Source organism: Oncorhynchus gorbuscha, linkage group LG11 (genome assembly GCF_021184085.1).
Source record: "Oncorhynchus gorbuscha isolate QuinsamMale2020 ecotype Even-year linkage group LG11, OgorEven_v1.0, whole genome shotgun sequence".
NCBI classification, from domain to species: domain Eukaryota; kingdom Metazoa; phylum Chordata; class Actinopteri; order Salmoniformes; family Salmonidae; genus Oncorhynchus; species Oncorhynchus gorbuscha.
This window is the reverse complement of record NC_060183.1, coordinates 77,611,134-77,629,762: the sequence shown is the minus strand read 5'-3', so window position 1 is coordinate 77,629,762 and position 18,629 is coordinate 77,611,134.

Sequence of the window (18,629 nt, the reverse complement as noted above, 5' to 3'; positions counted from 1 at the left end):
TGGCCACGCACAATTCCAACACCATCATCAAGTAGCTGACAACACGACCGTGGTAGGCCTGATCCGATGAGACAGCCTGTAGGGAGGTCAGGGACCTGGCAATGTGGTGCCAGGACAACAACCTCAACATCAGCAAGACAAAGGAGCTGATCGTGGACTACAGGAAACACGCCCCCATTCACAGCGAAGGGGCTGTAGTGGAGTGAGAGTTCCTGTCCACATCACTAAGGATCGATCATGGTCACGATCATGGTCCACAGACACCAACAGTCTTGACGACGCCTCTTACCCCGCTGAAACGTTCATGGGCCCTCAGATCCTCAAAAAATTCTAAAGCTGCACCACCGCTTGGTATGGCAAATGCTTGGCATCTGAGCGCAAGGCACTTACAGAGGGTAGTGCGTACCAGTGGGGGCTGCTGAAGGGAGGACGGCTCACAATAATGGCTGGAATGGCATCGAAACCATGTGTTGAACCGATTTGATACCATTCCACTGATTCCACTCCAGTCATTACCATGAGCTCATCCTTCCCAATTAAGGTGCCAACAACCTCCTGTGGTGCGTACGGCCCAATACATAACTGGGGCGGAAGTCCCTGCCATCCAGGACTTCTATATCAGGCAGTGTCAGAGGAAGGCCCTAAAAATTGTCAGACTCCAGCCACCTAAATTATAGACTGTATACTCTGCTACCACACATCAAGTGGTACAGATGCATGAAGTCTGGAAACAACAGGATCCTGAACAGCTTCTACCCCCAAGCCATAAGACTGCTAAATAGTTAACCCTGATTATCAAATCAAATCAAGCTTTATTTATACAGCACATTTCAGACATGGAATGCAACGTAATGTGCTTCACAGGAAACAATAATAATAAAAACAATGGAAATAAAAACATATTTACTACACAACAACCATAAGAGGATAAACGTAAGAATAACAAAAACTGAACGACTAAAAGGAAAAGTAAGGCTAAGAAGGTCTGTTTTAAGATCTATTGTAAATATGTCTACAGTTTTGTCCCCCCCAGGTTCTCTGGCAGGCTGTTCCAGAGGCTGGAGGCATAGTAACTAAAGGCTGCTTCTCCATGCCTCTCGGTCCCCCTCAGGTTCTCTGGCAGGCTGTTCCAGAGGCTGGAGGCATAGTAACTAAAGGCTGCCTCTCCATGCCTCTCGGTCCCCCTCAGGTTCTCTGGCAGGCTGTTCCAGAGGCTGGAGGCATAGTAACTAAAGGCTGCCTCTCGGTCCCCCTCAGGTTCTCTGGCAGGCTGTTCCAGAGGCTGGAGGCATAGTAACTAAAGGCTGCTTCTCCATGCCTCTTGATCCTAGGCTTTGGAATAGTTAAAAGGCCAGTGCCTGAGGAATCTACTGGGTACATAACTTAAAAGCATGTCTGACATGTATTGGGGTCCACAATCGAGAAAGGATTTAAAAACCAATAGAAGAATCTTAAAATTAATTGTAAACCTCCAGACAGCCAGTGCAGACCTTCAAACCAGAGTAATGTGTGCTCTCTGGTCTTGGTTAGTACTCGTGCTGCAGCATTCTGCTTTGCACTTGACTAATGGCTTTCTTGGATAGACCAGATGGGAGAGCATCAAAGTAGTCAAGCCTGCTTGTAATAAAAGCATGGATGAGTCTCTGTATCAGCCTGAGAGAGAAACGGCCGCACCTTAGCAATGTTCCTCAGGTGGTAAAAAGCTTTATTGGTCACATTCCTAATGTGTGATTCAAAATTGAGTTCAGATTCTAAAATAATACCTTGGTTTTTTACCTGGTGTTTTGTCTTTATTGCCCATGAATTCAAATGTGCCGTCAGATTTTTTGTGTGCTTTGGCTCCAACAATAAGTACCTCTGCATTAACCCTTTAAGCAGCATTTTTTTTACTCATCATATACGCTACTATTTGTCTCTCCTGTTGCCTAGGCACTTTACCCCTAGTTATATGCATCCAGAAAGTATTCAGACCCCTAGACTTTTTCCACATTTTGTTATGTTACAGCTTTATTCTAAAATTTATTAAATTCCTCATCTATCTACACACAATACCCCATAATGACAAAGCAAAAACAGGTTTATATTTTTATTTTATTTACATAGAGTACCAGTCAACAGTTTGGAAACACCTACTCATTCAAGGGTTTTTCTTTATTTTTACTATTTTCTACATTCTAAAATAATAGTGAAGACATCAAAACTATGAAATAACACATATGGAATCATGTAGTAACCAAAAAAGTGTATATTTCTTATTTTAAATTCTTCAAAGTAGCCCCCCTTTGCCTTGATGACAGCTTTGCACACTCTTGGCATTCTCTCAACCGGCTTCACCGGGAATGTTTTCCAACAGTCTTGAAGGAGTTCCCACATATGCTGAGCACTTGGCTACTTTTCCTTCACTCTGCGGTCCAACTCATCCCAAACCATATCAATTGGGTTGAGGTCGGGTGATTGTGGAGGCCAGGTCATCTGATGTAGCACTCCATCACTCTCCTTGGTCAAATAGCCCTTGCCCTGCCTGGAGGGCAGAATCAAGGATCCTGTCAGATGGGCGAGATGCATTCATCAAGCTTGGAGTGGTACTAAACAGTTGGTTCACTGACCTGTTGAAAAACACATGATAGTCCCACTAAGCTCAAAACAGATGGGTATCGCTGCAGAATGATGTGGAAGCCATGCTGGTTAAGTGTGCCTTGAATTCTAAATAAATCACTGACAGTGTCACCAGCAAAGCACCCCCAAACTTACAGCTGTGAGTCTTTCTGGGAAAGTGTCTAAGAGCTTTCCACACCTGGATTGTGCAACATTTGCCCATTATTGTTAAAAAAATTAAATTATTCAAGCTCTGTCAAGTTGGTTGTTGATCATTGCTAGACAGCCATTTAAGTCTTGCCATAGATTTTCAAGCAGATTTCAGTCAAAACTGTAACTCGGTCACTCAGGAACATTCACTGTCTTCTTGGTAATCAACTCCAGTGTAGATTTGGCCTTGTTTAAGGTTATTGTCCTGCTGAAAGGTGAATTCATCTCCCAGTGTCTGGTGGAAAGCAGACTGAACCAGGTTTTCCGCTAGGATTTTGCCTGTGCTTAGCTCCATTCTGTTTCCTTCTTATCCTGAAAAATGCCCATCATTAATGATTACAAGCATACCCATAACATGATGCAACCACCACTATGCTTGAAAATTTGCAGTATTACTTTGCCTTGCTGCACACATGATGCATATTTTGGAATATGTTTTATTCTGTACAGGCTTCTTTCTTTTCACTCTATCAATTAGGTTAGTATTGTGGAGTAACTACAATGCTGTTGATCCATCCTCAGTTTTCTATCACAGCTATTAAACTCTGTAACAGTTTTAAAGTCACCATTGTCCTCATGGTGAAATCCCTGAGCGGTTTCCTTCCTCTCCGGCAACTGAGTAAGGAAGGACGCTTGTATCTTTGTAGTGACGGTGTATTGATACACCATCCAAAGTGTAATTAATAACTTCACCACGCTCAAAGGGATATTCAATGTCAGCAGGGTAGCCTAGTGGTGGCAGGGTAGTCTAGTGGTTAGAGCGTTGGACTAGTAACCGAAAGGTTGCAAGTTCAAATTCCTGAGCTGACAAGGTACAAATCTGTCGTTCTGCCCCTGAACAGGCAGTTAACCCACTGTTCCTAGACCGTCATTGAAAATAAGAATTTGTTCTTAACTGACTTGCCTAGTAAAATAAAGGTTAAATTAAATTAAGCAAATCTTTACTCCAGAACTTATTCAGGCTTTCCAGAACATTGGGGTTGAATACTTATTGACTCAAGACATTTCAGCTTTTAATTTTTAATTAATTTATAAAAAATCTACTTTGACATTGGGGTATTGTGTGTAGGCCAGTGCCAGAAAATTAACATTTAATCCATTTTAAAAAATCAGGCTGTACCACAATGGCGGTCCTTCTGTAGCTCAGTTGGTAGAGCATGGCGCTTGTAACGCCAGGGTAGTGGGTTCGATCCCCGGGACCACCCATACGTAGAATGTATGCACACATGACTGTAAGTCGCTTTGGATAAAAGCGTCTGCTAAATGACATATATTATTATTATTATTATATAAAAGATGGAAAAAGTCAAGGGGTGTGATACTTTCTGAAGGCACTGTACCTACCTCAATTACCTCGTACCCCTGCACATGGGCTCGGCCCTGGTGCCTGTGTATTTAGGCAAGTTATCGTTACTCATTGTGTATTTATTTGTACTTTTATTATTATGTGTTATAACTTTTCTATTTTCTTTCTCTCTACATGGTTGCGAAGGGCCTGCAAGGAAGCATTTCACTGTTAGTCTACACCTGTTCATTACGAAGCATGTGACGAATAACATTTTGATAGAAATGTAAAGGTAATTTCCGATTGAGCCAACATATGCAGGGTTTACTGTGAATGCAGCCTCCACTAAAGCGGGAACACTCCAGTCACGCTGTAAAGATCCATTTCTGCGACGCCGATTGAACAGAGCCCTTTTAATCTGTGGTCCGGAAGCGGCTCATCAATGTGTGAACTGTTTTTTGGAACGAGGGACGACGTGCTAGGATCGAGCTGCTATTCAATGGAAACATGACACACCCAGGATGTTTTGACACAGGTGGAGTAGCTCAGATCAAATGTAATATAACTTTACACTATTGAGCATTATGAACACGGAACATTGCCCTCACACTGTTATTGTATTTGGTGTTTTTGTACAACAGGGTGCCTGCCACCACTTAGCATGGATCTCTTGTCCACAGATATAGCCAGGCATAGTCTGTTGAATGGCATATGGTCATTTTCATACAGTACATTCTATATGGACAAGAATGACGCAACTTTTATACAAGCATCTCTCCATCACAGTATGAGACCAATAAAAACACAAGTGTGCAGACAGAAATTCCAGCGACATTGAACATCTATAGAAATGACTGATGCATAAATCTGTATGTATAAAATACTGACATGAAAATGTAAAAAGGCTTATAAATATATACTTACCATCTACATATGTATTTTATACAGAGATTAAAACATATATAATGCCATTAAATAGCAAAGTCCTGAAGCTTGCTGTTTGCAGCCAGTCAACCTGTGTAGCAAGACTGTCCTGATCTCTAGGCTCCTGGTCCATATACATGTTGTAGTCATTTTTGGCACAACCGTTGGATAACCTTACACACAAATCTATGGTCAGGATGTTTCCTCTTCCAGGTGTTCCACCAGGTAAGGGTCCTCTTTTTTTAGGGCCTGGTAGAGCTGTTCTTGGGCACGAGGTCCCTTCCTCACAATCATGTCCAAAAGGGCCTTGTTCCTCTGGATCCGTGAACTCATGTTGTCAATGTTCTCAGCGCTCCACATCGTTCAGTACTTTACAGTCCTGAAGCTTGAGGAGTGTGGGCTGCAATTCACCCATGCGTTCCTCCAGTTTCACTCTGTGTTTTGTTATGAAGTTCCCTCCTGAGAGAGTAGGAGGATTGGCAGGAGGGGCTACAGGGCGAGGGCCGGATGCTGAGAAAGGGAAATTATTTGTAAAATATTTGTAAAATACAGTTTAGGATGATTAAATCAAGATGTATGCTATACATCGAAGATAAATTATGACCTCAAGTCAATATTATTTTTACTACACAGGAGCAGCACTACGAATCACATTTCTTTAATTCCATGATGTCTTTGTTTATCATTGTAATATCATTAAATTGTGATGTTTAAAATGGTAAATCTCAGTGGAATATCAAGTTACCTGTAGAGATGATTTCTGTTGGTGAAACTTGCGAATGAGAAAAGAAGACCGTCTGATTAACGGTGATATAAGACTGCGTCCATCATAACCAAAACACCCATACGTAGAATGTATGCACACATGACTGTAAGTCGCTTTGGATAAAAGCGTCTGCTAAATGGCATATATTATTATTATTATTATTAAAACTTATGATGTAAAGATGTACTAATTCAATAACAACAACTGCAATACTAGTACAGCAACTTTGTGTTACCTGGAAGCCAGACAAGTCTATCCCACACAGACTCTGCACCATCATTTTCTTTCAGGAGAAGATCAACTTGTTCAACAACAGTTTGTAAGAACAACTGAAATGTTGGGATGTAGTTTTCATAGTTTTCAAACGCTGCATCCTGGTGTAAAATACAGTTTGTCAGTTATATAATTTTAATGTGCAAATACATTCTCATATCAGATATCACCTTTGGGATTAGTTGATGTTCATCTGTAAGATCAGTGGAGAGGGTGTATTCTTGCTTTGGGATTAGTTGATGTTAATCTGGAGAGGGTGTATTCTTGCTTTGGGATTAGTAAGATCAGTGGAGAGTGTATTCTTGCTTTGGGATTAGTTGATGTTCATCTGTAAAATCAGTGGAGAGGGTGTATTCTTGCTTTGTGGATGGAGAGGGTATTCTTGCTTTGGGATTAGTTGATGTTCATCTGTAAGATCAGTGGAGAGGGTGTATTCTTGCTTTGGGATTAGTTGATGTTCATCTGTAAGATCAGTGGAGAGGGTGTATTCTTGCTTTGGGATTAGTTGATGTTCATCTGTAAGATCAGTGGAGAGGGTGTATTCTTGCTTTGGGATTAGTTGATGTTCATCTGTAAGATCAGTGGAGAAGGTGTATTCTTGCTTTGGGATTAGTTGGCAGTGAGCGTTAGTTTCAATGTAGGTTTCTTGGTCTCCATTCCTTCTCTTCCACTCCTCCTGTACCCTTGAATGTTTTCATAAAATAACATTTTGTTATCCAATGTTTAAACTATAACACATTATCCAAGTATTAATGTTACCAAAACATGCAAATTCCAGCCAAAGTATTGGTTGACATCTCTAATCTATTTACCTACCTCCCTGATCATAACATTTCTGGGAAGCAACAACACATTAAGGATGGACCTCTTCTTAGGAACAACTGGGAGTTTGTAGAATAACAAGATAAGTGCACGTATAGGGACATTGGGTGAGTCATCTTCCCTGACAATGCCATAAGCAGAGAATCCATTGATGTTTAATATGAACATGTTTTTCGGTTATCTGAACATCACGGATAAACTCCAAACTGTCATCCATCACATGGGCTACAGACAGGAAGTCACATTCACCCTCTGAGAAAGAAAAAGAACACGTGGAGCTTATTTCTCTGACTTGATTAGCAATGATGAGTAATGATCACAGCTAAATGATGAGATATCAAACAATTATTACAATAGGCTCATTCGGAATGACAGTGGTCTTGAAGCACTATGGCTTTCATGAAATCGTCACTCACTAGAATGAAACTCACAGTGTGGGAGTTGTAGTTGACAGATAGACCCTTTAAGGCACGTGAATTTGAACAGGGGTCCCGCAAGCCTCTTGCCTCTCTGTGCTAGAAGCCTCCTGTCCCAGGGGACTGTCCAATAGAGCACTTCCCCCTCCCCCTCCATCCCAAACCCAAGACCCGTTACACCACTTGGGAACAGACCTGCACTGGGGCACTTGAACCTGTTTAGAGCATATGACAATGACGTGGCATCATGATATGTTCGTTTTACATTATTTTTAAAAAGTATCAATTTCAACATGTTATCCTCTCATATAAATGGAAAAGATGAACAAGTTACCGGTATGCTCCCCTGCTCTCCTCATATATCTCTGTTACCAAGTTATCAGGAGATGTCTAAAATGTAAAATCAATACCAGTAGATATTGAACCCATGGATAAAATATATGTATTATAACTTCTCACTTTCTTTCTTGTCAGTGAGGATCTTATCTTACCTGGAGAGGGTCAGTCATACGCATGGCTTGGTCGGCCTTACTGAAGAGCTCAGCGACTTTCAACGTGGCACCGTCATAGGATGCTTTCCTTTTCAACAAGTCAGTTCATAAAATTTCTGCCCTGCTAGAGCTGACCCCGGTCAACTGTAAGTGCTGTTATTGTGAGGTGTAAATGTCTAGGAGCAACTACGACTCAGCAGCGAAGTGGCAAGCCACACAAGCTCACATAGCGGGACTGCTAAGTGCTGAAGCGCGTAGTGCGTAAAAATCCTACAACACTCACTACCAAGTTCCAAACTGCCTCTGGAAGCAACGTCAGCACAAAAATTCTTAGTCGGGAGCTTCATGAAATAGGTTTCCATGGCTGAGCAGCCGTACAGAAGTCTAAGATCACCATGCAAAATTCCAAGTGTTGAGCAGCACTTGTAACCATTGGAAAAACATTCTCTGGAGTGAAGAATCACGCTTCACCATCTGTCAGTCCGATGGAATAATCTGGGTTTGGCGGATGCCAGAAAGACGCTACCTGCCCATGCATAGTGCCAACTGTAAAGTTTGGTGGATGGGGAAAATGGTCTGGGGCTGTTTTTCATTGTTTGGGCCAGGCCCCATAGTTCCAGTTAAGGGAAATCATAACGCTTCCGCATACAATGACATTCTAGATGATTCTGTGCTACCAATGTTGTGGCAACAGTTTGAGGATGGCCCTTTCCTGTTTCAGCATGGCAATGCCCCCGAGCACAAAGCGAGGTCCATACAAAAATGGTTTGTCGAGATCGGTGTGGAAGAACTTGACTGGCCTGCACAAACCCCTGACCTCAAACCCATCGAACACCTTTGGGATAAATTGGAATGCCGACTGCGAGCCACAATGCTTGTACGGCTCCGGTTAACTTGAATAAAGAGGAACTTAAGTTTTAAAGAACAGTCGTTTTCTTTAGTATTTTTTAGACAAGAAAATACAACATGGTACCAGGAGTGACACTACTCGCCTTTGACTCACCCATCATCGAGTTTTGGTCGAAAATGCTGAACTGCGCCAAGAGGCTTCACGTCAACTAGCTAACTTTAGCTAACTAGCCACTAGGCTAACGAGACTGGGGTAAAGAACAAAGATACTTGTTGGTCACACACACACAGAGAGAGCATTGACTACATTATCAATATAGCTTGGTGGAACCAACCTGATTTGCTACATCACCTTTCTATCTCAATTCAGATATCATCAAATGTGAAGTGAAATAGAATGGTGAACACAGCGATCAGTGTTAAGCTGGTGAATGAGGACCCAAAAGCGACTTGGCGAAAACAGAGTATTCCAGTAAAGGATATAAGCAATACTCCTGGACAATCAGAGCAGAAAACAAAACATAAAAACTTAATTCCACTCGTAGTGACGAGGACAGACTGGAGACTCGACCATTAACTGTAGGTTGCCTCGGGAAGGCACCGACCGTAGCAGACTCAGACACCTGCTCACACGCAGCCTCTGAGGGAAACAAAACACGACAGGGCAAGACAAAGACACAGCACGGCGAACATCATACAAGGATCCGACAGGACAGAAACGGAAAACAAGGGGAGAAATAGGGACTCTAATCAGAGGACAAGATAGGGAACAGGTGTGAAAAGACTAGATGATTGAGTAGGAGAATAGGAACAGCTGGGAGCAGGAATGGAATGATAGAGAGAGGAGAGAGAGGGAGGGAGAGGGAAAAAGGGAACGAACCTAATAAGACCAGCAGGGGAAACGAACGGAAGGGAAAGCATAATGACAAGACAATATAAGACGAAACATGACAGTATATATGACAAAACATGACAGATCAGGGTGGGTTATGCCCTGGACATTATATGCACCTAAGAAGTAGACTATAAACAACAAATAATGTATTACACAAAACCAAAAGAATGTGGACATTCCAAAATCATAGGCATCAATATGGAGTTGGTCCCCCCCCCTTTGCTGCTATAACAGCCTCCACTCTTATGGGAAGGCTTTCCATTAGATGTTGGAACATTGCTGTGGAGACTTGCTTCCACTCAACCGCAAGCACATTAGTGAGGTTGGGCGCTGATGTTGGGCGCTGATGTTGGGCGATTAGGCCTGGCTTGCCGTCGGCATTCCAATTTATCCGAAAGGTGTTTGATGGCGTTGAGATCAGGACCCGATGCAGACCAGTCATATTCTTCCACACCGATCTCAACAAACCATTTCTGTATGGACCGCGCTTTGTCATGCTGAAACAGGCAAGGGCCTTCCCCAAACTGTTGCCACAAAGTTGGAAGCACAGAATCGTCTAGAGTGTGATTGTATGCTGTAGCGTTACGATTTCCCTTCACCGGAACTAAGGGGCCTAGCAGGAACCATGAAAAACAGCCCCAGTCAATGTTTGTCTATGGAGATTAGATGGCTGTGTGCTCGATTGGTTACACCTGTCAGCAATGTGTGTGGCTGAAATAGACAAATCCACTAATTTGAAGAGGTGTCCTCATACTTTTGTATATATAGTGTACCTGTGTCATGACATTGATTATAGCTCAGTTCATTCTCTCAGCAATGAATGGTACATGGGTAAAGGAAATTGTGGTTTTGACTTGCAAATCTCCCTTCCCCCACCATCAACACCAACATCTCTGTGTAACCGCTCTCATATGGCTCATCGACAAAGGACACAGTGCTGTTCTCTTTCACAGTTTATTCCGCAAATACATACACAACACTGTGTAAATTGCAAACCCACCATGCAATCTCCATCAAGGTTTAACAACCCGTTTGACTGGATGCTGCGTGATCATGCGTACACATACAGTGGTAATAAAAAGTATGTGAACCCTTTGGAATTACCTGGATTTATGCATAAATTAGTCCAATTTTTTTTATCTGATCTTAGTTACAGCAATAGACAAACACACCCATTATAGTATTTTTCTTGTCTATATTGAATACATAATTTAAACATTCACAGTGTAGGTTGGAAAAAGTATATGAACGCCTAGGCTAATTTTCCAAAAGCGAATTGGACTCAGGAGTCAGCTAACCTGGAGTCCAATCAATGAGACGAGATTGGAGATGTTGGTTAGAGCTGCCCTGCCCTATAAAAAACACACAAAATTTGAGTTTGCTATTCACAAGAAGCATTAACTGATGTGAACCATGCCTCGAACAAAAGAGAGCTCAGAAGATCTAAGAATTTTTAACTTATATAAAGCTGGAAAGGGATACAAAAGTATCTCTAAATGCCTTGATGTTTGTCAGTCTGCGGTAAGACAAATTGTCTATAAATGGAGAAAGTTCAGCACTGTTTGCTACTCTCACTAGGAGTGGCTGTCCGGCAAAGACAGCTAAAGACTTACAGAAATCTCTGGAAATCTCTACAGTACGTAAAACATTAAGCAAGAATGGTGTTCATGGGAGGACACCTAAGAAGAAGACACTGCTGCCCCCCAAAAAACATTGCTAGACATCTGAAGTTCGCAAAAGAGCACCTGGATATTCCACAGTGCTTCTGGCAAAATATTCTGAGGACAGATTCAACTAAACTTGAGTTGTTTGGAAGGAACAGAAAACACTTTGTGTGGTGAAAAAAAAGGCACAGCACACCAACATCAAAACCCCATCCCAACTGTAAAGTATGGTGGAGGGGGCATTTTGGTTTGGGGCTGCCTCAGGGCCTGGATAGCTTGCTATCATAGACAGAAAATGAATTCCCAAGTTTATCAAGACATTTTGCAGGAGAATGTAAGGCTATCTGTCCGCCAATTATTTTATATATTCGTTATTTTACCGGGTAAGTTGACTGAGAACACGTTCTCATTTGCAGCAACGACCTGGGGAATAGTTACAGGGGAGAGGGTGGGGATGAATGAGCCAATTGTAAACTGGGGATTATTAGGTTTCCGTGATGGTTTGAGGGCCAGATTGGGAATTTAGCCAGGACACCGGGGTTAACACCCCTACTCTTACAATAAGTGCAATGGGATCTTTAATGACCTCAGAGAGTCAGGACACCCGTTTAACATCCCATCCAAGACAGCACCCTACACAGGGCAGTGTCCCCAATCACTGCCTTGGGTTATTTTTTTAGACCAGAATAAAGAGTGCCTCCAACACCACTTCCAGCAGCATCTGGTCTCCCATCCAGGGACTGACCAGGACCAACCCTGTTTAGCTTCAGAAGCAAGCCAGCAGTGGTATGCTGCTGGCATAGCTTGAACTTGAAGCTTGAACTTGAAGCTCAACTGACGTTGGGTGATGCAACAGGACCATGACCCAAAACACAGAAGTAAATCAACAACAGAATGGCTTCAACAGAAGAAAATATGCCTTCTGGAGAGGCCCAGTCAGAGTCCTGACCTCAACCCAATTTAAAATGCTGTGGTATGACCTCGAGCGGTTCACACCAGACATCCTAAGAATATTGCTGAACTGAAACAGTTCTGTAAAGATGAATGGTCCAAAATTCCTCCTGACTGCTGTGCAGGTCTGATCCGCAATTACAGAATACATTTGGTTGAGTTATTGCTGCCAAAGGAGGGTCAACCAGTTATTACACCCAAGGGTTCACGTACTTTTTCCACCCTGCACTGTGAATGTTTACACGGTGTGTTCAATAAAGACATGAAAACACATTGTTTGTGTGTTATTAGTTTAAGCAGACTGTTTTTCTATTGTTGTGACAAATTTTATGACCAATTTATGCAGAAATCCAGGTAATTCCAAAGGGTTCACATACTTCTTCTTGCCACTGTGTGTGTGTGTGTGTGTGTGTGTGTGTGTGTGTGTGTGTGTGTGTGTGTGTGTGTGTGTGTGTGTGTGTGTGTGTGTGTGTGTGTGTGTGTGTGTGTGTGTGTATATATATATATATACACAGTACCAGTCAAGAGTTTGGACACACACTCATTCAAGTTTTTTTCTTTATTTTTACCCCTCAATGAGCGCTAGTTTGCGACTCCGCGTCTTTTCCGAACTAGCTCACCGGCCAAGCACACGCATTCCAAATGTATTTACTTACTTACTTGAATAGGTTTATTTTGGAGCAAAATGTTGTCAAGCGGAGGCTCCGCTTCTGGTCAAAACCTACCGTTAGGGGCCAAGCTGAATTTTTCTCCTTAGGTTGAAGAGGCACTGTTGCGCCTTCTTCACCATGGTGTTGTGTGGCTAAACACGTCTCCAACTCAATCATCAAGTTGGCTGATTACACAACAGTGGTAGGCCTGATTACCAACAACAATGAGATGGCCTACTACAGACCATTTCAGGTCCTCTGTGATGTGCACACCAAGGAACTTGACGCTTTTTACCCTCCACTGGGGCCACGTCGATGTGAATGGGGCGTGTTGTCTCTGTGGTCTCATGTAGTCCCAGATCAGCTCTTTCGTTTTGTTGACATTGTGGGAGAGGTTATTTTCCTGGCACCACTCCGCCAGGCTCTGTAGTAGGCTATCTCATTGTTGTTGGTAATCAGGCCTACCACTGTTGTGTCATCAGCCAACTTGATGATTGAGTTGGAGACGTGTTTAGCCACACAGTCATGACCCATGAATTCAAAGCTACATTATATTAATTGGCTAAATGCCATGCTAAGTGCGTACGGCCCAGTACATCACTGGGGCCAAGCTTCCTGCAATCCAGGACCTATATAGGACCGCGCCTATATCGGCTGTGTCAGAGGAAAGCCCATCAAATTGTTAGACTCCAGTCACCCAAGTAATAGACTGTTTTTGCTGCTATCGCATGGCAAGCGGTACCAGAGCACCAAGTCTAGGAACAAAAGGCTCCTTAGCAGCTTTTACCCCCAAGCCATAAGACTGCTGAACAAATAATAAAATGGCCACCGGACAATTACATTGACCCCCCACCCAATTTGTTTTGTACACTGCTGCTACTTCTAAGCATAGTCACTTCACCCCCCCCCCCCACTTCACCCCTACCTACATGTACAAATGACCTCTAACCTGTACCAAATGACCTCTAGCCTTGTTATTGTGTTACATTTACATTTAAGTCATTTAGCAGACGCTCTTATCCAGAGTGACTGTGTTAATTTAAATTTAAAATTTTTACATTTTGTAAATATTTTCATAAGTCTTCCTGAACTGCATTGTTGTTTAAGGGCTTGTAAGTAAGCAATTCACGGTAAGGTCTACACTTGTTGTATTCGGGCACATGTGACAAATAAAGTTTGATTTCTAAATATACAGTGCATTCGGACCCCTTGACTTTTTCCACATTTTGTTACGTTACGCCTTATTCTAAAATGGATTACATTTTTTCTCATCAATCTACACACAATACCCCATAATGACAAAGCGAAAACATTTTTTTGAAATGTTTGCAAATATATTAAAAATAAAAAACAGATACCTTATTTACAAGTATTTAGACCCTTTGCTATGAGACTCGAAATTTAACTCAGGTGCATCCTGTCTCCATTGATCATCCTTGATGTTTCTACAACTTGATTGGAGTCCACCTGTGGTAAATTCAATTGATTGGACATGATTTGCAAAGACAAACACCTGTGTATATAAGGTCCCACAGTTGACAGGGCATGTCAGAGCAAATACCAAGCCATCAAAGGAATTGTCTGTAGAGCTCAGAGACTTGATTGTGGGGATGTTTTTCATTGGCAGGGACTGGGTGACTAGTCAAGAGAAAGGTGAACAGAGCAAAGTACAGAGTAATTCTTGATGAAAACCTGCGCAGGACCTGACTGGGGCGAAGGTTCACCTTCCAACAGGACAACAACCCTAAATACACAGCCAAAACAATGCAGGAGTAGCTTCGATACAAGTCTCTGAATGTCCTTGAGTGGCCCAGCCAGAGCCCGGACTTGAACCCGATCGAACATCTCTGGAGAGACCTGCAAATAGCTGTGCAGCGACACTCCCCATCCAACCTGACCGAGCTTGAGATGATCTGCTGAGAAGAATGAGAGAAACTCCCCAAATACAGGTGTGATATGCTTGTAGCTTCATAATCAAAGAAACTTGATGCTGAAATTGCTGCCAACGGTGCTTCAACAAAGTACGGAGTAAAGGGTCTGAATACTTATGTAAATGTGATGTTTCAGGTTTTTTATTATATAAAGTTGCAAACATTTTCTAAAAACCTGTTTTATCTTCGTCATTATTGGCTACTGTGTGGAGGTTGAGGGGAAAAAAATGTTTAATCAATTTTAGAATAAGACTGTAACGTAACAAAATGTGGAAAAAGTCAAGGTGTCTGAATACTTTCCAAATGCAGTGTAAATATTGACATAGTACTAAAGGATAAATAGCAAAAAGGGTAAATTAATCAACAGGTGATGGTGATTTCAGATAAATTGGGGGAAAGGCATACATTTTCCCCACCCCTAATCTGATAATGGGATGGTAGATGCTGTTGTAACGGATGTAACAGAGACCTTGAAGTAGTGGTTCCCCTTGTTCTGCAAGGGGAACCCCCTCCTCAGCTTCCATCAGCAGTATTTTCAAATGAATGTTCATGCAACAAAACAAAACAGATCTAACACGTATCAGAGACCATGCATCTTGATGGGTATCGAATTGTTCATGAAAGGAGAGAAGCACATCCCTAGTAAATAACGTTTGGTGATCAATGAGACTGAGAGCTAGCTAGCAAACAATGTTACAAAAGTAACATTTTGGATTGGAAAAATACTCAACAGGCTCTGCAATTCATAAATCAGAGTAGCATGTAATCATGATGCACTGTTCAATTATTTATCCATTTAAACATACATTTTTTTGAAGAAACCGCAGTTTTTGCCACAGCCTTCAATGGCGCTCATGCGTTTTAAACGTGAGCTTGTCCAAAGTGTCGGACTGGAAGACGGCTGCTATCCATTGGAGCACTGCAATTGGTTTCCCAAAACGCTGGGGCCAGGCTTAGCAAAAGGTCATTGGGTGAGAGTTTGCAGTATTTACATACCTCGAGCGTATCAGTTATGTGTGTTGTGATTCGCGAACGGGAAAAACGTTAGAGCCTATTGTGCAATATGTTCCAAAATGCAAATAAAATATACACATGTGACAGTAATTCAGAGATGCAGTTCATGAGCATAGTGTTTCTGTATTTGTCTGACTACGATGTACATTTCAACACGTCTTCACTCCATGACTGTGTAACAAGAACCCAGCATTATTTTCTGAATTAAATAAATCCATGCATCATAGACAACGTCAAAGTAGAAGTTACATTTATTAGACATCGGTAGTTTAATTTCTCTCTTTCAATGCATTTCTCTTGAAAGCGAACAGAAAATGATGTTCGGTAAGCACAATTAGATCAATGTAATTTCTGATTTCTAATTTTTGATGCATGATTTTTTTTCTTTGGGAAATAATGCTAGGCTCTTGTTACAGTCATGGAGTAAAGACGTGTTGAAATGTCCCCGAGTCCGGGTTATTCAATTGAGTATAATATCCTAATTTAGCACAAGTTGTAAGTATAGGGTTGAACAATGGCGACGAGGATAACGTTTGAAAAAGTAGTCAAATATGAAAAGTGTGTTCGTGTCGACAAGATGGAAAGCACCGTACTAAAGTTTGACTGCTACAGTGAACCTGCTACACTCGTCCGCGTTGAACTAGGTGGTTGATGGCGTTAGAGCAGTTCTCGGATGGTAAAGGATGAATACTACCTGCTTATAATTCCCAACAACGCACAGAAATGACAGTCAGGTTGCACCTGAAGCAAGAGGAAAAACCACTGACTTTCATCACACCTCTATCAGAAACCATGGAGATACGTGCTGCTGCTCACCCCAATGCACCACATTACAATGGCCCCTCCCACTGTCCCCAACACTGAGTAGACTTCCTTTCACCCTTCATTTCATGGACAACCAGGACACTGGCAATGTTGCACTGATATCATGCTTAAAAACATTTCCCAAATATGATACTGGTTACCTGGTAATGGTTTCTTGTTGACAATCCTTGAACACAGCGCCAGGCCTACAGGTACACGTGAAATAAAGTGGGAGAGAACACTCAATATTCTCAGTGGTATAAAGTACTTAAGTGAAAATACTTGTCGTTTTTTGTTTGATATCTGTACTTTACCTTACTCTTTATATTTTTGACTACTTTTACCACACTCCTAAAGAAAATAATGTACTTTTTACTCCGTACATTTTCCCTGACACTCAAAAGTACTCATTACATGTTGAATGGCTAGCAGGACAGGAACATGATCCAATTCATACACTTATCAAGAGAACATCCCTGGTCATCCCTACTGCTTCTGATCTGACAGACTCACTAAACGGAGAACATCCCTGGGGGAGGGGTAACTGAAAAGTTGCTGGATCAAATCCCAGACCTGACAAGGTAAAAATATGTCGTTCTGCCCCTGAACAAGGCAGTTAACCCACTGTTCCCCGGTAGGCCGTCATTGTAACTAAGAATTTGTTCTTATCTGACTTGCCTAGTTAAATAAAACAATCCCTACTGCCTCTGATCTAACAGACTCACTAAACAGAGAACACGTGGTCATCTGTACTGCCTCTGATCTGGCAGACTCACTAAACACAATACATCTTTTGTGAGTGTTGGAGTGTGCCCCTGGCTATCCCGTACATTTTCAAAACAAAATGGGTCCGTATGCCATATAAGAAATTTGAAATGATTTATACTTTTGATACTTGAGTATATTTACAACCAAATACCTTTACTCAAGTAGTATTGTACTGGGTGACTTTCACTTTTACTAGAGTAACATTTAAGTATGACAATTGGGTACTTTTCCCACCATTGGATATTCTGGCATCTCATGCACCGCTGACAGCAAGGGTTCGGCTCTCTCATCTACCTTTCACCTCTGCATCTCTACCCAATAAACAGACACATTTTTTTCCTTCTATTATTGATCATGGATGTACATCAATTGTTCCTCACTCATATATCAATTGTTCCTCACTCATATATCAGTCTATCATGTTCCCAAAGGATACATGGGAAGGTTTCTGCTTCAAGCCTAGAGGGGTATACGTCAAAACAGGATCAGTGAGTTAGCCTGCTAACTTGCCTATTCAGAAAAAGTTTTGTTTAGAAGGATATGCTTGAAATTGGCATCATCTACTTAACTCAACCATAAACACATATCTAAATCGAGCTTTATGAACCAGAAATTAAATGGTTGTCAAAGTTAACTTGTGTAACGGATGTGAAACTGCTAGCTTAGTTAGCGGTGTGCGCTAAATAGCATTTCAATCGTCACTTTACGTCACTTGCTCTGAGGCCTTGAAGTTGTAGTTCCCCTTGCTCTGCAAGGGCCGCGGCCTTTGTGGAGCAATGGGTAACGATGCTTCGTGGGTGACTGTTGATGTGTGCAGAAGGTCCCTGGTTCGCGCCCGGGTATGGGCGAGGGGACGGTTTAAAATTATACTGTTACACTTGCTTTGTAGTATACCCTGCTGGACCTGGCTACATAAGCTGGAACTAACCTGGCAACAGATGGCTGCCGATCTCTGATCCCAGGTACTATTCACTGCCAACGTGTCCTTGAGCAAGTCACTTAACCCCTACAATTGCCCCAGCGATGCTGATCTGCAGCAGAGCCTGTGCGGCTGCCAGCCTTGTGTGTTTGTGCTGTTTATTAGGTTGGATTTTGTATCAGCAAATCAATCCTTCTCCATGTAAAGTTAATCTTCTATCAGTATCTTTCTTCTATAAGCAGGCCCCAATTTACAGAGGAGGTTCAGGTATGCAAATCAAAACAGTAAATCCAGCCAAAATGTTAGCTTTTGGTCTAGTACACGTCAAACTCTCTGCCAAAAATAACATTGTAAAAAAAGACCATAATCCATTCATAATGAGGGAGAGAAACAATGGAGAAA